Consider the following 24,292-nt stretch of genomic DNA (forward strand, 5'->3'; position numbering starts at 1 on the left):
AACAGGACTAGAATACCCATTTCTCAGGTCAGTTTTGTTCCCTTTTGGGTGAGATGTGGAGCTTCTTATTTACCCCAGATGATTTGGGAATATCTTCATGTTTCTCTTTCTACAATGAGAGAATGGTCACTAGGAGCGCCAGGATTGCAGCATCCCAATTTAGCAACTCCTACAAATGGGAAGATTTCTTCTGTCTCACAATGTTTGTTTATTAATCTCAAAACACAACACACTTTACCAAATCTGGACTATGTCTGAAGGGAGGGAAGGAGAAAAAACTACAATAATCTAAATTACAATCCATAACATCAATAGGAAATGGAATAAATGTGATTTCCCAAGTCAATTTTTTTGGGGCAAAGAAAAGAGCCATCTTCCCACCACATTCTCTATGTGCCCAGTACTACAGTGTTCAGCCTTATGGATGCAAAATTTAACAAAAATATTCAGTGCCCTCCTTTGTTACTAGCTTTAGGGAGTAGGGAGACATGCATAAAATAATTACATCAATGATGGTGCTGTAACAAAGGTACTAAAAACATGCCATTTCCTTAGGGCTAGACGTGCTCAATTCCACTTGTGGAGGTCAAAAATGTTTGCTTGGAAAAAGAGGTAAAACAGATCTCTTTAGAAATAAGTAAGTTTTACCAAGGTAGGAAAAAGAATAGCATGATTAAAATGAGAGATCATCTCCTGCTAAAGAGGAGATGGGGGATTAAATACAGCAGTAAAATTTTTAGTTTGCAGAAAGGATTGTCAGAAGAAAACAAGTGAAAAAAACTACTAAGCCATATTCAGGGCCTCACTGAGTTTGGAAACTATAAATGTGTCATGATACCAACCTTCAGAGCTCTCTGAGTCTTTTTGAAGAATGCGTCAGCAGCCTCTGTTCAGGATTGGTAAAGACAAATGACAAACAGATATGCAATTAGATAAAGTTTCCTCCCAACGGAAGTGCCATAATCCTATGACAAAAATCAAGGGAAGACTTCTGGACTGAGAGCAGGGGAGATTCTTTATTTGAGGGGATGGAAGATGCAAAAGGCAAGAGAGATGTTTTTCAAATAGCGTATATATGTTGCCTAGAAAACTCATCCCTCAGCACTGTGGGAAGACCTTGGGGAACAGATGTTTACGTACAAGTTCAAAATGGTGCTAAGTCTGAACCATCACTGCAGAAAGTTTGAGAGCCTGCATGCAGAGGCCCTATGGACCAGAGCCAAAGATTATATTATTCTCTACCTTTTACTCAGAACAAATCTCCCGTGGCTTTGTTCTTGTGGCTAGGAAATTCTTCACTAGTTAACTGTGCCTGGAAAAGGATAGGGGTTATGCCATGTAGCCTAATCACCAATACTCTCCCACAAATATCAATTTATCCTGCATCACAAATCAAAATTAAAAGGCGCAAATTTATTCATTCAAATATTCAAATTAAATGATGTTCTCTTACCCATTACAACCATCCAGAAATCTACATCACCTTTCGCGGGTGTTCTTCCCTGTGATAAAGCTTAACTTTTCTCGAGGTTGTGTATCTCATCCAGGTGATCAGTTCTGCTTATTAGGTGCTCAGAGAGAGAAAATTAGAACATTTTTTGTTTGTTCTTTAGGAGTTTTCTGCTGATATTTACAGAGTAGGGATAAAAAACAGGTAGTCCTGTTTCACTGCTGTCATCTTACAGTAGCAGTAAACTCCACTGAACTTTTAGATTAGAAATGGTTTCTATGTGTTTCAGTGTATAAACTTCAGAGCAGTTTTAGGTTCACAGAGAAATGGAACAGAAAATGCAAAGAATTCCCATATACCTCTGCCCCCTCGCATGCACAACCTGCCCGTGATCAACATTTATTACAATGGATGAACCTATACTGACACATTATCACCAGAGTCAAAGCCCAGTGTTTACATTAAGATTCACTCTTGGTGTTGAATATTCTATGCAACACCAATTTTGGACGAATGTAAAGTGACATATATCCACCATTGTAGTATCATACAGAATGACTTTACTGCCCTAAAAAATCCTTCCCTTTCTGCTTATGCATCCCTCCCTCACCTCTAAGCCCTGGAAAGCACTGATCTTTTTTTCTGTCTCTGTAGTCACCTTTTCCAGAATGTCATATGATTGGAATTTTACAGTATGTAGCCTTTTCAAGTTGGCTTATTTTACTTAGCAATATGAATTTAAGTTTCCTCAATGTCTGTTTGTGGCTTGATAGCTCACTTCTTTTTAGTACTAACTAATATTTCATTGTCTGGGTGTATTATCCATTCACTTCCTTACCAAGGACATCTTGGTTGTGTCCAAGTTTTGGCAATTATGAGTAAAGCTGCTGTTGACATCCTTGCACATGTTTTTGTGTGGACGATAAATTTTCAAGTCATTTAGATGAATATCAGGGGGCAATCATGTGGTAAGAATAAGTTCAGCTTTATAAGAAACTGTCAAACTGTCTTCCAGAGAGACTGTACCAATCTGCATTCCTATCAATGAATGTTCTTGCTCCACATTTTTTCCAACATTTAATGTCAACAGTGTTTTTGATTTGGACAATTCCAATAGATGTGTAGTGCTATCTCATTGCTGTTTAATATGCAGCTCCCTAATGGCATTTGATGTTATGACATCTTTTCATAAACTTACCTGCCATGTGCATATCTTCTTTTTTAAAAATTTCTTATTGTTACTTCCCCAGTACAATTTTTTTTTCTACTGTACAGCATGGTGACCCAGCTAAACATACATGTATACATTATTTTTTCTCCCATTGTCATGCTCCATCATAAGTGACTAGACGTAGTTCTCAGTGCTACACAGCATGCTCATTGAAGTAATATTCACAATAGCCAAGACATAGAAACAACCCAAATGCCCATCAACAGATGATTGGATTAGGAAGATGTAATATATATACACAATGGAATATTACTCAGCCATAAAAAAGAACAAAATAATGCCATTTTCAGCAACATGGATGGAACTAGAGACTCTCATACTGAGTGAAGTTAGTCAGAAAAAGACAAATACCGTATGATATCCCTTATATCTGGAATCTAATATACAGCACATATGAACCTTTCCACAGAAAAGAAAACCATCTTCTTTTGTGAAGTGTCTGTTCAGATCTTTTGTCCATTTTTGAATCAGGTTGTTCATTTCTTAGAGTTGAGTTTTAAGAGTTCATTGAATATTTTGGATAACAGTCTTTCATCAGATGTGTCTTTTGCAAATATTTTCTACAAGTCTGTATCTTATCTCTCATTCTTTTAACAGAATCTCTCACTGAGCAGAACTTTTTAATGAAGTTCAGCTTATCAATTTTTTTTTCAAGGATCATGCCTTTGTTGTTCCAATTATTTAATTACCTCTTGAGAAGCTTATCTTCATGGTCAGATGCCTATTTTATTCTTATCTTCTAGTCTTGAGTCCCATTTTTTCCCTCTGTGTTCTGGGATACTTTGTGTGGCTTGACTTTACTTTTCATTAATTACTTTCCTTCTAGGTGAAATCTTCTTTTCATCTGCCTCCTTTATCATTTTTAATTTAACATGTAGGTTTTTTTAGTCTCTCTGTAGTCTTGGTTAAACTTAGCTTATTCCCTTTTCATTGAAGTTTTTCATAGAAGATAATTTGTTATTGTATTTGAAAATGGAGTTAAAATATTTGTGAATATTTCTTAAAGTATATATTTAGAAGAGATAAATCTCTTGAATCTCCAGAAAGTTCCCCTGCTGTCATTTTTCTTTGTTGTTTCATCTTTTTCTAGAAGACCCCATGCTGGTCCAGGGTTGTGGTGTAGACTGGCAAGAATTAAATTACTTATCACCAAGATGACCATTACTTCATAGCTCAAATATTTCCCAAAGGAAACATCAGATCTGAATTTAAGGTGGGGTGTTTTGTAGTATATGATCCTTACTCATTTGAAAGAGTGGAAAGCAAAATGAACTTATCATCATTGACAGAGCTGTAAGCATGAATCATTTGTCTGTATAAATATAGATAGTACCCTTGGGGAAAAGTCCATGGCTATGCCTGCTATTCTTGCTTTTGAGATAGTTCACTCGTAATGATCCCGACCCAATGTTTTGTCCACAGAGGTACTAGGTAGTGGATTGGAGATCCTTCATTAGCCACTCTTAGGAAAACCTGTGGGCTTCCTCCTCTTAGGAAAACATGGTTTTTACCTCTCAGACAAAATGATCTTCTTGAGGGATTCTGCCAGAGCATCTGTCTTCTTTTTTCCTGGGAGGGGGAGGGAGGGGGAGCATTCCGTTTCTCTCAGGAAGATAATTACATACTAGTCTTCAATTTTGCTTTTCCACATGGTCTCATCAACAATACATTTAGCAGAAATACTTCAGATGTATGAGAGGCACATGATATTCATTCTGTTTTTAATTACTAATCATGTTGCATTATCTATCTATATTTACTGTTATTTATATTATATTTTACCCATTTAGAAATTATTTTCTATTTTGTAGTAACTGCTATATCGACATGACCATCTTGCTGGCAAATATATGCTTAAGATTTTGGTGGGGTTTTTTGGTTTTGTTCTGGTTTTTTGTAGGTTCTTTTTTGTTTGTTTAGTTTCATTTGTGTGGGCTTTTACATATATATGTATATATATATATATATATATATATATATATATATATATATATATGCTTGGAATAGCATGAAGTCACAAGCTTTTTCCATGGCAAAGAGAGTAGGTTATATTCTTGGACTCTAAATAAGAATACTGTAGAAAGATATTGTGGATAATAAGTCCTAAGTAAGAGGCATATTTATGGAAAATAAAATACAAGTTACTGAAAAACAGTAGAGAGAGAAAAAAGAGAGACAGAGATAATTCAATATATATATATAAGGATTTTGGAAGGTCAAAGACTTAAGGGAGCAGTAGAGTCAAAGCCATGTGCCACTTGATGATTTTGATGGTGGAATTCACCATAGAGGCAGCAATTTCCAGTATAAACCAAATAGGTGTGTTCCTAAGGTCCAAACAAAAAAGACTTTATTTTTAAGGACTAATATAAATAGTTTTCATTGAAACTGGGAGGTGAAAGTAAGATGAATTAGTGCAAAGAACTGCAACCACAAGACTTAGGAATTAGAAGATGTCCTAGCCTAAAGCAGAGTTATGCTACAGGCCTGTATCTGTAATTCACTGTAATTGATTCTGATTAAAATGGGTTCACTCAAATTCTTCACATCATGCTTTCAAACCAAACTGTTAATTAAGTGAGTCTAAGACAGACAAAGGTTACTGTGAGAGAAGAAAAGCAATAGAGAAATGCTCATACTCACATTTTTTGACTAAAAAATTTCTCATTAGAAATACTAAATATAGTACCTTTGAATGAGATGAATGAATTCCAAATAAAATATCATCCTAATGCACGTTAAATACTGTTGACAATGCTCAAAAAAAAAAAAAAACCTATCAATGTTGCTTTTTAATCATTCCCCATAGATTTTACTTTACTATTTTTTCATCATATTTATGGCTCTTTTATGAATCCTTTCCAAATATCCAAGGCTCCTAAACTGTGTAGCTGAAATTGTACAGGTATCCTGGTCTATCCTTTCCTGTATATAAAGGGAAAAGCCTTTCACAAATGTCAATGAAGTGACAATCAAAAGGAAGGTGAGGTCATGAATTTAAATGCCAGAAACTAATTCCTTTAACTAAAGGAAAGTAATATTTCATGTAAGTGGACAAAACACCCTTGTTCAATGATCAGTGGCCCTTGCAGTGACAAATTAAAATGGAAAAATTGAGAATCACATCACCCAACAGGGGACAATACACACCCTTTTAGGAAAAATCAGAAAAAGAAACGGTAAATTAAAAAACAGTGACTCATTTGAAAACAAAGCAACAACAAATGGAAACAATCAAAGTACATATAGATTCAAACACATTCTTAGGAAAAAAAAAAGAGTCTAGATTTTCTTACTTCCCCACATTTTTTATTTTGACGTCCTTTTTTACATCTTCATGTTTATCCTTTAGATCCTGCTGTATAGCACAGGGAACTATATCAAATTACTTGTGATATAATATGATAGAAGATAATATGAGAAAAAGAATATATATATTTTATATATATATATATATGTTGTGTGTAACTGGGTCACTTTACTGTACAACAGAAATTGACAGAACATTGTAAATCAACTATAATAAATAAATAACAACATATTAATTAACAGTACAATTTTGAATATTTAAATGCTATAAATTCTTATTTTTTGTTTTAAAGTGCATAACATTTGCCTTAGTCCACTATTCACAAGTGAAAAAAACATTTAAGAAATGCCCTGCTTAAGTTAGATATAGCTAGTGTATGAGTTGAAAGAAATTGAAAATCTCTTTACTCAAATGTTAAGAATAAAACCCAAAGATTCTTAATAGCTTAATTATGCATGCAATATTGAGTCCTAATGTAAGCTAAAGTAAGCTAAAAACCATTTTTTACCTTATACAAATTTTTCCTTATATTGGATGAATCTCTTTATAAATTCAGGCTTTTAAAATTTTGAAATACTGGGTTAACTCATATAAGGTTCTAAAGTATATAAAGTGATGTAATTATTTTGAATATTAAGATTGTGTGCAATATATAAAACTGTTTCTATTCCAAAGAGATTAGCTAGAGAAAGGTAATTTTTAAGTGATGTCTTCTTGATGTAAAGAGTTCTTTAGAGGTATTGAAATTGTTCCAAAGTAATGTGTCTGCTACAATTAGGCTCTGGTAGAAAATATATTACCTTGAAGAGAAAAACACTTTTAAAATGCACTTTTCAGAATAACTGATTTCTTTACAGTTTGTTTCAGTAAAATGAATGCAATGCTATTTGATTATTTCTAATGTGTAGTAAAAGAAGTATATAAAGTTCCCCCAGACAAAAAATATTTGAATTTGAATTTTTACAGGTTTACTCTAATTTTTTTAAAAATGGTGTCCTGTAAGCCAAAATATTTCAAAACACAGCTTTAATTCATTTCAATTTTTGTTGAGTGTTCCCTGAATATCCATACTTAAATAGGGGCCATTAAGTGGATTGTGACAAAAAAAAAAAAATGCAGACATGCTAGTTAACTTTGAGGGCACATAGAACCTAAGCAAACCTAAGAGAAAACTAACCAATTCAGCATACAAAACATTTAGGACAAATGAACAAGTATGTACTGCAGAGAAGTAATTAATTCATAAAGGGCCTTTAAGTTTGAGCTTTAATTTCAAAATGCTATGGGCTATTTTAAGCATGTCTTGATGAAAGCTGTTTGTAGATGAAATTTCTACATGATCTTGACTTCCTGATCTGAAAAATAATCCTTTCATAACTCGATATCAGGGACACTAAATGCAGTTTTATGCAGCAAAACTTTGCTCACATATTGTATTGAAAATAAGGTGTACTTTTAAAAATCCTAACATTTTTATATCAGTTTGCATTTTATAATCTTCAGTGTCATTCCATAATTGTTGGAATAGATGGAGACCATTTTAAATTAAAAACTTTTCACGAGCTTTGGGACCCTATGAGTGGTATGAATCCAGAACATGAATCTGGTTGTAGTTCACATTCTCAGAAGAGATATACTTTTTTTCTTCTGACTACTTGGTACTGAGATTGAGACATGTAAGTTTTCCTGCTCTCTCTTTCCACATATTGGTTTCATCTATTTTTGTCCCTACACTTAATTGATACCTTTGGTATCCACCTCAAGTGTTCCTGCTTTCATAATGCTGTGCAAAAATAATCCATCTGACAATGGAAGATTTCTTACATTCAACATAAAACTGAAATTCATGTTAGATGTTTTCAAGGATTCCTAGAAGGTATCCCTCATGGCCAAGTTTTGGATAGTATGCTTCAAGAAGTGATCTCTGATGGATAAGAAACTGGCTACAAATAAAAGGGGTTATAAACAAATTTGCTTTACAGACAATAAAAGTTTAGAGCTCTATTACACACTTGCTTGGGTCAAATGTAAAGATTCCATATCTTCAAGTGAAAAAGTAAAGCTTACTATTAAAAGGAGTTAAACTATATTTGTTGAAAAATAATATATTAACTAACACACAATAATATATTTAAATATTGTCTAACATTAACATATGTATTTGTTTTCTGCTTCAAATAGGTTACTTGAGAGGAAAACATCATGAAGCCAAGCTTTTTTCTCTTTCTGTTTGCTGCTGTTATGCCTATATTTAGAATATTCTTTGGCACATAATAAGCACTCAAGAAGTATTTGCTGAGTTAACTAGTTAATTACTAGGTCAAATCACATCCAGTGGTGCAGAGTTCTTTGAAGACATAGTGTATGGTTCCTCCTGAATTATCAAGTTGTTGAAGCTTGAGTTTATGCTTGTTTCAATCTTGGGTCTATTTAATGAGATTTAAACTATGTAAGAGGAACCATTCAACCTGACTGACATTAGTCACTCCATATCTGCTCTATTGATATTCCAGTTCTTATCTGGAAGAATTAATAATCTTGGTAACCAGTAAACCATACTGACCAATTTGCTGTCCTCTAGTGAACTGCAAACACTTATTGCTTAACTCGGAGGTTTTGGAGTACAGTTGGATAGATTCTTACTAAAATGCATCTTGTAGCAACTTCAGGATTCCTTTTCACAAGTCCAGCAGTTCCTTCATTTATAAAACTGCATGCTACAAAAGAATGCACAATGTACTAATGATCAAAAAACACGAGTAGAGCTTAATGGAAAGGAAATAACTTAGCATGTACGGTTTTGAAAAGCTGTGACTTCATAGCAAACCTTGGGGTCCTCGATAACAAGTATAAATGGCTACACAGTAGCAGCATAATCATCCTGGTTTTAGAGAAACCATAAACTGATCACCATCTCTGACACCAGAAAATAAGGCAAGCTATGTGAATTTTCCCTTGTTCTTCTCTTCATGCAGGTGAATGAAAAAGATAACTTAATGGTGCTTTGCAGCACTAATTATTTGGTAATAATCAAAAGGTTTCATGATCTGAAAAAGTTGTTTCAGTACAGCCCATTAAACAATATGAAGAGCTATTATTCCATCCAACTACCTTACTGCCACTCAGGTGTTCATTTGCCAGCTGCTTCCTAATTAAGAGCATATAAAAGGAGAATAACATGCAATGCACAATCAGATAAGTTTATCCAGTCCAATTTCGGTGCCAACAATAAATACTGTCTTTTAGTATAATTTTGACCCAAATGTTATTCTAAGCCAGTGGAAAAATTCTTCTGAGTCTAGTTTATTTTCTGAATCATAAGGATCAAGCCCTCTTTAACTTTAGCTAACATAACAGAAAAATAGTTTTATTCTTACCAATATCTATAAGGTTTTTTACAATTCATGCTAAGTAATTTGTAGTAAATCAGTCTCTTGATGAAATATTTTATTCCATGTGTTTTATAATTATTCAGTTGCAATACTTGTGAGTTGTTCATAGATCAAAACAGTAGTTTCTTAAACATCTGTAAAGCAGGAAGAGAGAGAGAGGAAGAGAAAGGAAAAGGAAGGGAAGGAAAGGGGAAAGAAAAGAATTGAAATCATTTCCCCAAAACATCCTTTTTATTGTCTCCCTTTACCACCACTGAACAACTGAGAAATTGGTTTTGGACTTGTCTGATACTTGCTAGAAACAAAGTAAATTCTCTTGACCTTGGATACCCTGATCCAGGGAGTTGGTGATTCAGAATCATTGCTAAGAGAACAACATCCCTTCTGCTCATTGTTGGACTGGATTTCTGAAGCCAGAGCTTTAACAGCTTTGTACATGTGCAAAGGTAAATTGTCAGGCAGGGAAAAAGATATCAGTACCACCAGATGCCAGTAAAATAGACTGAATTTTAAAAGTAAAATGCCTCTAAAACAACTTTCTTCCATGTCTGTTAAAAAAAAAAAATCCTGGTTTAAACACAGTGTTGGCTTCTATTCAAAATAATGCAGTTTATTAAGGCAGCGATACTTAGATTCTTCTAGAAATCTCATCCTGAATTCTGAAAATGGATTTAATATGATTAAGGAGATAATCTTCAAAAGGTAGTCATTATGGAGAGATTGTGATCCAGTTTGCGTAGGTTCAAATCCTGAACCTATGGCAATCTCTGCTACCACAGGCAATTCTTTAGCCCCCATACACTTCCGTTTCCTCATCTATAAAATGAAAAGTCTTTCGTAATTTGCATATATTCTTTAGAGAAAAATTTACTCGTATCTTTGCCAAGATTTTAGAGTTGTCATTTTGTTATTGAGATGTAATTGTTATTTATATGTTTAATATACAAGTCACTTAGCAGATATATACTTTGCAAAAATTTTCTGCTTCATAGAATTGATGTGGCAATTCAATTATTTAAGCCATGCAAAGTGCTCAAAATTAGGGCTGATACTTAATATGCACTAAATATTTATTATTGTGAATCTTGGACTGGGTTCTCTTAGTAGCCTAACACTCTTAACACTGAAACACTATTCATCTATTAAAGAACCATTGATATTTCATAGACTCAAGGATCTTATATTACAACTTTTTCAAAAGAAAATAAACAAATTATAGACAAGGATCTGACCTGGTTCCATCACTCGGAGTAGTATTATTCACACTTCAGCCAGCCTGTTACTTTCCACGTTTTTTTATAATCTCCAAGTACCTAGATTAGATTTCATAACCCTTTTCTCTTTATTGTAGTAAGTAAATGTATTTTAAAATAAAATCTTGTGGGAGTTCCCTTCGTGGCGCAGTGGTTAACGAATCCGACTAGGAACCATGAGGTTGCGGGTTTGTCTCTGCCTTGCTCAGTGGGTTGAGGATCTGGCGTTGCCATGAGCTGTGGTGTAGGTCGCAGACGCGGCTCGGATCCCGAGTTGCTGTGGCTCTGGCGTAGGCGGGTGGCTACAAGTCCGATTCAACCCTAGCCTGGGAACCTCCATATGCTGCTGGAAGCGGCCCTAGAAAAGGCAAAAAGACAAAAAAAAAAAAATCTTGTGAATTTTAATCCTTTAATTCAAACATATATGCAAATCTGCTATTTTGCATCTTCTAATTTGACATACATATAAATGTCTATGTTAATTGGTTATTTTTAAATTTTCTTCAACTCCCTGTTGAGCAAGAATACCAGCAATTATTAATAGCAACAGCAAAAATAATCTGAAACAATTTCTGTTATCACATTGGAACTGACAAATTTTCAGATCTAGAAAGTCAACACCATTATTGGAACCAAACTAATATTACTTTAACTAGGAATTTGTTGAAAGCTTAAAAGTAAGCATGATAAAGATCATGCTGGTGAAATTTTTTTGTCATGTCAGGAATATTTCCAGGGCTTTTTTCAAATCTGAAAAACACAAAACTGAGAGATAAGGCTGTGAATGTAAACACTCAAGGAAATAGCAGATGTAGAATATTTGGGGAGATGATAAAAGACGGTTAGTTACCTCAAGAGGTATTTAATAAAAATATCTGGTTTATTTGGTGGATTCAATTCAAATTTATATCAGGAAAAGTAAGAATAGACATAGTTTATTTCCATGTAAATCCACACTCTCTCAAAACTTAGTTTTGTGCAACTTTAAAATTTTGACCATAAAAGTGGCGGTAGTTTGATTTGCATTTCACCGATTACATATTGCTACTGGCCAAACATTTTTCTCTTCAGAGAAATCAACTTTTCTAGTCTTTAGTGCTTTTCTTAATAGTTTATAGAGTTCTTTACATATCTCGATATGAATCTTTTGCTGGTTTTCTAAATCATGAGTATCTTGTTGACTTGTAACTGTCATATCACTTTCATAAAAGTGTCTTTCAGTAAATAAATGTTCTAATTTTAGTATAATTAAACAGATCTATATTTCCTTGTTTAAGACAATGTCTTTTGCATCTTACTTGATAAATATTTTCATACCACTAGATGTTAAAAATATACAACAAAAGTTATCTTCTAAAAGTTTTAAAAATACTGAATTTCTTTCTCTTCTTCCTCTTTTTCTCCTTCTTTGTTTTGGTTTGCTACTGCTCATCCCATCTCTGCTACAGGACCACTAATTTGTCTTTATCTATATGAAAACTGGTTTTTTTTTTCTCCAGTTTTGTTTCTCAAAGAGTCCTCTTTTCCCTGCCTCTGTCTATATCAAATTTCCATACACAAACAGCTCTATTTCTCGGCTTGCTGTTTTGTGCCATGGACACCTATGTTTTCTACCCAAACAATATTCTTTCTTAATAACTTTAACTTCAAAATAGGCCCTGATAACTGACTGAGCAACACTTGCTCTCTGCTCTTATTTCTTCCACAGTATCCTGGCTATTATTTATTAACATTTCCATACACATTTTAGGATGGTCTTTTATATTTTCTACTCAATTTGCTTTTCTTCTGCCTTCTAGATGAAAGGTCAGCAAACTAATGGCCAAATTAGCATTAAGCCTGTTTTTATATAACAAGAGGCTAAGGATGGTTTTTGCATTTTTACATAGTTTTTTTTTTTTTTAATATATACCATCATGCCTCAGAGATATTGCGGGTTAAGTTCCAGACCTCCACAGTAAATTGAAAATTGTATAAAGAGAGTCACAAATACTTTTTTGTTTCCTAGTGCATATAAAGTTATGTTTACACTATACTGTAGTTTAAGTGTGAAATAACATTAAGTCTAAAAAAATAAAAACACAGAGTACATCTCTTAGTTTAAAAATATACTATAGCTGGAGTTCCCTGGTGGCTCAGTGAGTTAAGGATCTAGCATAGTCAATACTGTGACTTGAGTCACTGCTGTGACTTGGATTCTATCCCTGGGCCCAGAATTTCTGCATGCCATGAGTACAAAAAAAAATAATAATAATAATAATAAAAATAAAATTGTAAAGAAATGCTAATCATTATCTGAGATTCAGTGAGTTGTAATCCTTTTGTCACTGAAGAGTCCTGCTTTGATGTTTATGGCTGCCGACTGATCAATGTGGTGGTTACTGAAGTTTAGGATGGCTGTGGTAATTTCTTAAAATAAGACAACAATGAAGTTTGCTGCATTGATTGACTTTTCCTTTTCCAAAAATTGTCCCTGTCACATGCAATGCTGTTTGATAGCATTTTATCCACAGTAGAACTTCTTTCAAAATTGGATTCAATCTTCTCAAACTATTCTGCTGTTTTATCAACTGTTTATATAACATTCTAAATCCTTTGTTGTCATTTTGACAAACTTTACAGCATCTTCACCAGAAGTCTCTTTCATCTCAAGAACCACTTTCTTTGCTCATCCATAAGCAGCAACTCCTCTTCCCTTAAAGTTTTATCATGAGATGGCAGCAATTCAGTCACATCTTCAGGCTCCACTTCTAATTCTAGTTCTCTTGTTATTTCCACCATATCTGCAGTTACTGCCTTCCTTTTACCCCTCAAAGTTATTCATGAGTGCTGGAATCACCTTCTTCCAAATTCCTGTGACTGTTTTGACCTCTTCCCATGAATCACCAATGTTCATAATGGCATCTAGAATGGTGACTACTTTCCAGAAGATTTTCAATTGACTTTGCCCAGATCCATCAGAGGAATCATTATCTATAGACTTAGTAAGTATATTTCTTAACCAATAAGACTTTAAATTCAAATGACTCCTTGATCCAAGGACACAGAATGGGTGTGGTGTTAGCAGGCATGTAAACAACATTAATCATGTACATCTCTTGGTTGATCAGGTGCATTGCCACTGAACAGTAATATTTTAAATATTTGAAAGGAAACTTTTTTCCTGAGTAGTTTTCACTATCAGCAGTTCCTGCTATGGTGCAATGAGTGAAGAATCCAACTGCAGCAACTTAGGTCAATACAGAGGCATGAGTTCAGTGCCTGGCCTGGGAACTTCCATATGATACATGTGCAGCCATTAAATTTTTTTTTTACTATTGATTTAAAATATTTGATAAATCATGTTATAAATAGATGTGATATCATTCAGGCTTTGCCGTTCCATTTATAGATCACAGGCATAGTCAACGTAGCATAATCCAAAGGGCCCTAGTGTTTTCCAGAATGATAAATAAGCACTGGCTTCACTTTAAAGTCACCAGCTACATTAGCCCTTAATAAGAGAGTCAGCCTATCCTTTGAAGCTCTGAAGTCAGGCATTGACTCTTCCTCTCTACTTATGAAAGTCCAGATGGCTCCTCTTCTAATAAAAGGCTGTTTTATTTTCATTGAAAATCTGTTGTTTATTACAGGCACCTTCAGTTACTTTTTAGCCAAATCTTCTGGATAATTTGTTGCAACTTCTACATCAACACTTGCCACTTTAACTTTTTACTTTTTTATTATGGAGACAGCTTCTTTCCTTAAACCTTCAAACTTTTCTTCCATAGCTTCCTCACTTCTCTCAGCCCACATAGAAATAAAGAGAGTTAGGGCTTTGCTCTGGATTGGGCTTTGTTTTAAGGGAATGTTGCAATTGGTTTATCTTTTATCCAGACCACTAAAACATTCTCACTATTAACATTAAGGCTCTTTTACTTTCTTATCATTCCTGTGTTCCCTAGAGTAACACTTTTAATTTCCTTCAAGAAATTTTCCTTTGCATAACTTGGCTAAATGTTTGGCAAAGAGGCCCAGCTTCCAGCTTACCTTTCAGCATGCCTTCCCCACCAAATTTAATTATTTCTGGGTTTTTTTTTCTATTTTTTTCTTTCTATTTTATCTATTGTTTAAATAGTTATTTCCCTGATACGATTTTTTTCTACTGTACATCATGGTGACCCAATTATACATACATGTATACATTATTTTTTCTCATATTATCATGCTCCATAATAAGTTACTAGACACAGTTCCCAGTGCTACACAGCAGGATCTCATTGCTCATACTTTCCAAAGGCAATAGTCTGCAGCTAATAACCCCAAGATCCCAATCCATCCCATTCCCTCCTCCTTCCTTTTGGCAACCACAAGTCTATTTCCACAAGTCATGATATACTTTTCTGTAGAAAGACTTATTTGTGCTATATATTAGTTTCCAGATATAAATTATATCATAGGGTATTTGTCTTTCTCTTTCTGACTAACTTCACTCAATGTAAGAGTCTCTAGTTCCATCCATGTTGCTGCAAATGGCATTATTTGTTCTTTTTTATGGCTGAGTAGTAATCCATTGTTTATATATTTACCACTTCTTCCTAATTCAATCATCTGTCAGTGGAGACATAGGGGTAGTTTCCATGTCTTGGCTATTGTGAATAGAGCTGAAGTGAATATGCAGGTGCATGTGTCTTTTTTAAGGAAAGTTTTGTCTGGATAGATGCCCAAGAGTGGGATTGCGGAGTCATATGATAGTTCTATGTATAGTTTTCAAAGGTACCTCCATACTGTTCTCCATAGTGGTTGTACCAGCTTTCATTCCCACCAACAGTGCAGGAGGGTTCCCTTTTCTCCACACCCCCTCCAGCATCTGTTATTTGTGGACTTACTAATGATGGCCATTCTGACTGGTGTGAGATGGTATCTTGTGGTAGTTTTGATTTGCATTTCTCTAATAATCAGTGATGTGCAGCATGTTTTCATGTGCTTGTTGCCATCTGCATATCATCTTGGGAGAAATGTCTATTCAGATCTTTTACCCATTTTTAAATTGTGTTGTTGGCTTTTTTGCTATTGATTTGCATAAGTTGTTTTTATATTTTAGAGATTAAGCCCTTGTCAGTTGCATCATTTGAAATGATTTTCTCCCATTCTGTAAGTTGTCTTTTTGTTTTCTTTTGATTTCCTTTGCTGTACAAAAGCTTGTCAGTTTGTTTAGGTCCCATTGGTTTATTTTGCTTTTATTTCTGTTGCTTTTGGAGACTGACCTGAGAAAACATTTATAAGGTTGATGTCAGAGAATGTTTTGCCTATGTTCTCTTCCAGGAGTCTGATGGTGTCTTGTCTTATATTTAAGTCTTTCAGCCATTTTGAGTTGATTTTTGTACATGATGTAAGGGTGTGTTCCAGTTTCATTGATTTGTATGCAGCTGTCAAGGCTTCTCAGCAATACTGGCTAAAAAGACTGTCTTTTTCCCATTTTATGTAATTGCCTCCTTTGTCAAAGATTAATTGACCATAGGTGTCTGGGTTTATTTCTGGGTTCTCTATTCTGTTCCATTGATCTGTCTGTCTGTTTTGGTACCAGTATCACACTGTCTTGATGACTGTGGCTTTGTAAGATTGCCTGAAGTCTGGGAGAGTTACACCTCCTGCTTGGTTTTCATTCCTCAGAATTGCCCTGGCAATTCTGGTTCTTTTGTGGTTCCATATAAATGTTTGGATTGTTTGTTCTAGTTCTGTGAAAAATGTCAGGGGTCATTTGATAGGGATTGCATTGAATCTGTAGATTTCTTTGGGTAGTATGGCCATTTTTACAATATTAATTTTTCTAACCCAGGAGCATGAAATAGTTTTCCATTTCTTTATGTCTTATTTAATTTTCTTGATTGATATTTTATACTTCTCAGAGTATAAGTCTTTCACCCACTTGGTCAGGTGTATTTCTAGGTATTTGATTTTTTGGTGTGAAATTTTAAGAGGTATCTTATTTTTGAATTCCTTTTCTATTATTTCATTGTTAGTATAAAGAAATGCAATTGATTTCTGAGTGTTAATCTTCCACCCTACTACTTTGCTGAATTTGTTGATCAGTTCAAATAGTTTTTGGGTTGAGTCCCTATGATTTTAAATATATAGTATCATGTCATCTGCATATAGTGACAGTTTCACCTCTTCTCTTCCTATTTGGATGCCTTTTATTCCTCTCATTTGTGTGATTGTTGTGGCTAGGACTTCAATACTATGTTGAATAACTGTGGTGAGAGTGGGCATCCTTGTCTTATTCCAGGTTTTAGTGGGAAGGCTTTCAGTTATTCTCCATGGAGTATTATATTTGCTGTGGGTTTGTCATAAATGGCTTTTATTATGTTAATGTATGTTCCCACTATACCCACTTTGGTAAGAATTTTGATCAAGAATCGTTGTTGGACTTTGTCAAATGCTTTCTTTGCATCTATTGAGATGATCGTGTAGTTTTGACTTTTCTTTTGTTAATATGGTGTATGACATTGATTTATTTGCATATGTTAAACCATCCTTGTGAATCTGGGATGAATCCCACCTGCAGTGATATATGATATTTTTTATATGTTGTTTTATTCAGTTAGCTAAAACTTTGTTGAGAATATTTGCATCCATATTCATCAAAGATATTGGCCTATAGTTTTCTTTTTTGGTGCTATCTTAGTCTGGTTTTGGAAGTAGGGTTATGGTGGCTTCACAGAATATGTTTGGGAGTGTTCCTTCTTCTGCAAACTTTTGAAAAAGTTTAAGGAGAATGGGTATAAGATCCTCTTTGTATGTTTGGTAGAATTCATCTGTGAAACCATCTGGTCCTCAACTTTTATGTGTAGAGAGTGTTTTTATGATATAGTCAATTTCATTTCTAGTGATTGGTCTGTTGAGTTGGTCTCTTTCTTCTTGATTCAGGTTCGTCAGGCTGTAAATCTCTAGAAAATTGTCCATTTCTTCTAGGTTGTCAAATATGTTGGCATATAAATGTTGAGAGTATTCTTTCATGGTTTTCTGTATTTCTGTAACATCTGTTGTGACTTCTCCTTTTTCATTTCTGATTTTGTTAATTTGGGTTCTTTCTCTCCTCTTCTTGTGAGTCTAGCCAAGGTTTGTCCATTTTCTTTACCTTTTCAAAGAACCACCTCTTGGTTTTATTGATTTTTTTTCTATTTTTTAATCTCTATCTTATTGATTTCCTCTTCGATCTTTATGATTTCCTTCCCTCTGCTGACTTTAGGTTTTGTTTTTTCTTTTTCTAATTCATTTAGGTGTTGGAGTAAGTTGTCAATTTGAGGTTTTTCTTCTTTTTTGAGGAAGGCCTATATGCTATGAATTTCCCTCTGAGCACTGCTTTTGTGGCATCCCAAAGATTTTGAGTCGTTGTGTTTTCATTATCATTTGTCTCAAGGTGTCTTTAAATTTCCTTTTTGATTTCCTCATTGACTCATTGGTTTTTTAGTAGCATGTTGTTTAGTCTCAATATAATAGGTTTTTTCTCATTTCTTTCCTGTGGTTGATTTCTTGTTTCATGCCATTGTGGTCAGAGAAGATACTTGAAATAATTTCTATACATTTAAATTTGTTGAGATTAGCTTTGTGCCCCAGGATGTGATCAATCCTTGAGAATGTTCCATGTGCGCTTGAGAAGAATGTATATTCTTCTTTTTTTTTTTATTTTCCCACTGTACAGCAAGGGGGTCAGGTTATCCTTACATGTATACATTGCAATTACAGTTTTTCCCCCACCCTTTCTTCTGTTGCAACATGAGTATCTAGACAAAGTTCTCAATGCTATTCAGCAGGATCTCCTTGTAAATCTATTCTAAGTTGTGTCTGATAAGCCCAAGCTCCCGATCCCTCCCACTCCCTCCCCTCCCATCAGGCAGCCACAAGTCTCTTCTCCAAGTCCATGATTTTCTTTTCTGAGGAGATGTTCATTTGTGCTGGATATTAGATTCCAGTTATAAGTGATATCATATGGTATTTGTCTTTGTCTTTCTGGCTCATTTCACTCAGGATGAGATTCTCTAGTTCCATCCATGTTGCTGCAAATGGAATTATGTCATCCTTTTTTATGGCTGAGTAGTATTCCATTGTGTATATATACCACCTCTTCCGAATCCAATCATCTGTCGATGGCCATTTGGGTTGTTTCCATGTCCTGGCTATTGTGAATAGTGCTGCAATGAACATGCGGGTGCATGTGTCTCTTTTAAGTAGAGCTTTGTCTGGATAGATGCCCAAGAGTGGGATTGCAGGGTCATATGGAAGTTCTATGTATAGATTTCTAAGGTATCTCCAAACTGTTCTCCATAGTGGCTGTACCAGTTGACATTCCCACCAACAGTGCAGGAGGGTTCCCTTTTCTCCACAGCCCCTCCAGCACTTGTTATTTGTGGATTTATTAATGATGGCCATTCTGACTGGTGTGAGGTGGTATCTCATGGTAGTTTTGATTTGCATTTCTCTTATAATCAGCAATGTTGAGCATTTTTTTCATGTGTTTGTTGGCCATCTGTACGTCTTTGGAGAAATGTCTATTCAGGTCTTTTGCCCATTTTTCCATTGATTGATTGGTTTTTTTGCTGTTGAGTTGTATAAGTTGCTTATATATTCTAGAGATTAAGCCCTTGTCGGTTGCATCATTTGAAACTATTTTCTCCCATTCTGTAAGTTGTCTTTTTGTTTTCGTTTTGGTTTCCTTTGCTGTGCAAAAGCTTTTCAGTTTGATGAGGTCCCATGGGTTTATTTTTGCTCTTATTTCGATTGCTTTGGGAGACTGACCTGAGAAAATATTCATGATGTTGATGTCAGAGAGTGTTTTGCCTATGTTTTCTTCTAGGAGTTTGATGCTGTCCTGTCGTATATTTAAGTCTTTCAGCCATTTGGAGTTTATTTTTGTGCATGGTGTGAGGGTGTGTTCTAGTTTCATTGCTTTGCATGCAGCTGTCCAGGTTTCCCAGCAATGCTTGCTGAATAGACTTTCCTTTTCCCATTTTATGTTCTTGTCTCCCTTGTCAAAGATTAATTGACCATAGGTGTCAGGGTTTATTTCTGGATTCTCTATTCTGTTCCATTGGTCTGTCTGTCTGTTTTGATACCAGGACCACACTGTTTTAATGACTGTGGCTTTGTAGTATTTCTTGAAGTCTGGGAGAGTTATGCCTCCTGCTTGGTTTTTGTTTCTCAGGATTGCTTTGGTGATTCTGGGTCTTTTGTGGTTCCATATAAATGTTTGGATTGTTTGTTCTAGTTCTGTGAAAAATGTCAGGGGTCATTTGATAGGGATTGCATTGAATCTGTAGATTGCTTTGGGTAGGATGGCCATTTTTACAATATTGATTTTCCCAATCCAGGAACATGGAATATCTTTCCATTTCTTTACATCTTCTTTGATTTCTTTGATTAAGGTTTTATAGTTCTCGGCACATAGGTCTTTTACCTTCTTGGTCAGGTGTATTCCGAGGTATTTGATTTTGTGAGGTGCAATTTTAAAAGGTATCATATTTTTGCATTCCTTTTCTAATATTTCATTGCTGGTATACAGAAATGCAACTGACTTCTGAATGTTAATCTTATATCCTGCCACTTTGCTGAATTTATTAATCAGTTCAAGTAGTTTTGGGGTTGAGTCCTTAGGGTTTTCTAGGTATAGTATCATGTCATCTGCATACAGTGACAGTTTGATCTCTTCTCTTCCTATATGGATGCCTTTTATTTCTTTTGTTTGTCTAATTGCTGTGGCTAAGACTTCCAAAACTATGTTGAAGAGCAGTGGTGAGAGTGGGCATCCCTGTCTTGTTCCAGATTTGAGTGAGAAGGCTTTCAGTTTTTCCCCATTGAGTATTATATTTGCTGTGGGTTTATCATAAATGGCTTTGATTATATTCAGGAATGTTCCCTCTATACCCACTTTGGCGAGGGTCTTGATCATGAATGGATGTTGGACTTTGTCAAATGCTTTTTCTGCATCTATTGAGATGATCATATGATTTTTGACCTTTTTTTTGTTAATGTGGTGTATGATGCTGATTGATTTGCGTATGTTGAACCATCCTTGTGAACCTGGGATGAACCCAACCTGGTCATGGTGTATAATTTTTTTGGTATGTTGTTGGATTCGGTTGGCTAAGATTTTGCTGAGAATTTTTGCATCTATATTCATCAATGATATTGGGCGATAGTTTTCTTTTTTGGTGGTATCTCTGTCTGGTTTTGGAATGAGGGTGATGGTGGCATCATAGAATGTCTTTGGGAGTCTTCCTTCTTCTTCAACTTTTGAAAGAGTTTAAGGAGGTGGGTACAATTCCTCTTTATATGTTTGATAGAATTCACCTGTGAAGCCATCTGGTCCTGGACTTTTATTTGTAGGGAGTGATTTTATGACCTCTTCCATTTCATTTCTAGTGATCGGTCTGTTCAGTTGGTCTGTTTCTGCTTGATTCAGTTTTGGCAGGCTGTAAGATTCTAGAAAATTGTCCATTTCTTCCAGATTGTCAAACTTGTTGCCGTATAGTTGTTCATAGTATTCTCTTATGGTTTTTTTGTATTTCTGCTGTATCCGTTGTGATTTCTCCTTTTTCACTTATAATTTTGGTGATTTGGGTTCTTTCTCTCTCTTTTTGTGAGTCTGGCCAGGGTTTGTCATTTTGTTCACCTTTTCAAAGAACCAGCTCTTGGTATTATTAATTTTCTCTACTGTTTTTTGAGTCTCTATTTTATTGATTTCTTCTTTGATCTTTATCATTTCCTTCCTTCTGCTGACTTTAGACCTTTTTTGTTCTTCTTTTTCTAATTCGTTTAGGTGGAGGGTTAAGTTGTCAATTTGGGATCTTTCTTCTTTTTTGAGAAAGGCCTGGATGCTATAAATTTCCCTCTGAGCACTGCTTTCGCAGCATCCCATAGATTTTGAGAGGTTGTGTCTTCATTATCATTTGTTTCAAGGTAGTTTTTAATTTCCTTCTTGATTTCCTCATTGACCCATTGGTTTTTTAGTAGCATGTTGTTGAGTCTCCATGTAGTAGGTTTTTTCTCTTTGCTTTTCCCATGGTTGATTTCTATTTCATGCATTGTGGTCAGAGAAGATACTTGAATAATTTCTACGCTTAAATTTATTGAGATTGCTTGTGCCCAAATGTGGTCGATTCTTGAGAATGTTCCATGAGCATTGAGAAGAATGTGTATTCTGGATGTGTGTTGGATATGGTAAATGTCCTGAAACTGTCGATTAAGCCTAAATTTTCTATTGTGTCCTTTAGAATCTCTGTTGCCTTATTGATTTTCTGTCTAGAGGATGTGTCCTTTGATATGAGTGGGGTGATATAGTCTCCTACTATGATTGTATTCTCATCAATTTCTCCTTTTATTTCTGTTAGCATTTATTGGAGGTATCTGAGGGCTCCTATATTAGGGTCATATATATTGACAATTGTAATATTCTCTTCTTGAATGGATCTTTTAACCATTAAATAGTGTCCTTCTTTGTCTTTCTTTATGGCCTTTGTTTTAAAGTCTATTTTGTATGATGTGAGTATTGCAACTCCTGCTTTCCTGTCTTGTCCATTGGCATGAAATATCTTTTCCCATTCCCTCACTTTCAATCTATATGTGTCCTTCGTCCTAAGTTGAGTTTCTTGCAGACAGCAGATTGAAAGTTTTTGCTCTTTTATCCAATCTGCCACTCTCCATCTTTTGATTGGAGCATTCAGCCCATTGACATTTAAGGTGATTATTGATAGATAGGTATTTATTGCCATTTTAAACCTCATCTTCCAGTTGATTCTATGTTTCTCTTTTCTTCTTTTTTTTTTTTTTTTTTTTGGTTGGATGGTTTCCATTTATTTTATGCCTGTGTGCTTTTCAGTTTTTGTGAATGTAGTGTGCAGATTTGATTTGTGGTTGCCCTGTTTTTTAAGTATGTTAACACCTTCCTAATATCTGCTTGCTTTAGCCTGATACTCATATGGGCTCAAACACTTCATTAAAATTAAAAAAAAATCTATTTTTTCTTACTTTCCATCCCTACATTGTATGATTTTGATGTCTTTTTTTTTTTAATCTTTATGTTTAGATTTGTATGCTGGCTTATTTAATTGACTGCTTTCCAATTGTGGTTTCCTCCATCCTAATTGTTTTTCTTTTGTTCTTTTTTTTTTTTAATTTAGAGACGTCTTTTCAGTATTTCTTTTAGAATGAGTTTAGTGTTTCTATACTCTTTTTGCTTTTGTTTCTTGGAGAAATTCTTTATTTCCCCTTCATTTAAAATGATATTCTTGCTGGGTAGAGTTTTCTAGGTTGCAGATTTTTCCCTTTTAGTGCTTTAAATATATCTTGCCACTCTCTCCTGGCCTGTAGTGTTTCTGTAGAGAAATCAGCTGATAGCCTTATGGGGGATCTCTTATAATTAATGCTTTGCTTTTCTCTAGTTGCCTTTAGAATCCTCTCTTTATCTTTAACTTTTGCCATTTTTATTATAGTATATCTTGGTTTGGGCCTGTTTGGGTTCAACTTGTTAGGTGCTTCCTGTATCTTGAAGTCAGTATCCTTTAGATTTGGAAAGTTTTCAGCCGCAATTTCTTCAAATATATTTTCAATCCCCTTTTCTTATCTTTTCCTTATGAATTCCTATTATGCATAGATTGGCCTGCATCTATTATCCCATAGGTCTCATATTGCTTTCATGTTTTTTCATTTGGTTTTCTGAATGCTGTCCTGATTGGGTGATTTCCATTATTCTGTTTTCCACATCACTAACTTGTTCCTCTGTATCATTCATTCCTGTCTTTATTGCCTTTACCTCAGTTTGTATCTCTGCAAATGAATTTTCTAATTTTTCGTGGCCCTTCCTTATATTTTCTAGTTCCTTTCTGAGGGAATCTGCATTACTGTTCATATCCTCTCTTAATTCCTTCAGTATTTTCACCATTTCCTTTTGAACTCAATGTCTGTCAGACTGCAGAGGTCTGTTTCATTGTTGACTGCTTTAGGTGATTCTCCTGTTGCTTTAACTGGGAATGGTTTCGAGCTTCTTCATGTTGCTTGTGTTTTTCTTTTTGTGAATTTGGGAAGCCAAACTGTAGTCTTATAAGGTATTTCTATGCAAGAATACCCCTTTGTATTTTGGGGGGGTTACTATTATTTTTGGTGTGGGAGTTTGAGTCTTTGCTGCCTCTTTCTTCAGTGTGAGCAGGCTGTTATCCCCAGGATACTCAATGTGTTTTCAGGAGAAGGAGCAATGGGTAGGGCCAGTAATCAATGCCTTGTCATTGGGCTCTCAACAGCAGCAAGGACCTGCAGGAATATAGCACAGGCTGCTCCTAGTTGCAGGGCCCTAGGAAGTGATAATAAGTTCTAGGCATATCTTTAAGGTGACCAGAGCATTTGGCAGTTATTTCCCAGGGGAGTGAGAGTAACAATAGCTAGTGTTCAATTGAAATGCCCTCCTCTGAGGTGATTGGAACCAGAGGTGGTGCCTGTTCAGGGACCCCTAGTGAGAGTGGGCCATGTCTCTCTCTAGAGTCAGTGATAACTGCAGTGGTTTGCCCACACCACCTGTAGACCTTACATGAAGAAAGATGTATCACTTAGCCCACATAGGAGGTGCTGTACAGGCTGCTGCTAGTTGCAGGATCCTGGAAAGTGGCAGAAAATTGGCGTGTGGGT

This window comes from Sus scrofa, chromosome 17 (genome assembly GCF_000003025.6).
Source record: "Sus scrofa isolate TJ Tabasco breed Duroc chromosome 17, Sscrofa11.1, whole genome shotgun sequence".
NCBI lineage: Eukaryota > Metazoa > Chordata > Mammalia > Artiodactyla > Suidae > Sus > Sus scrofa.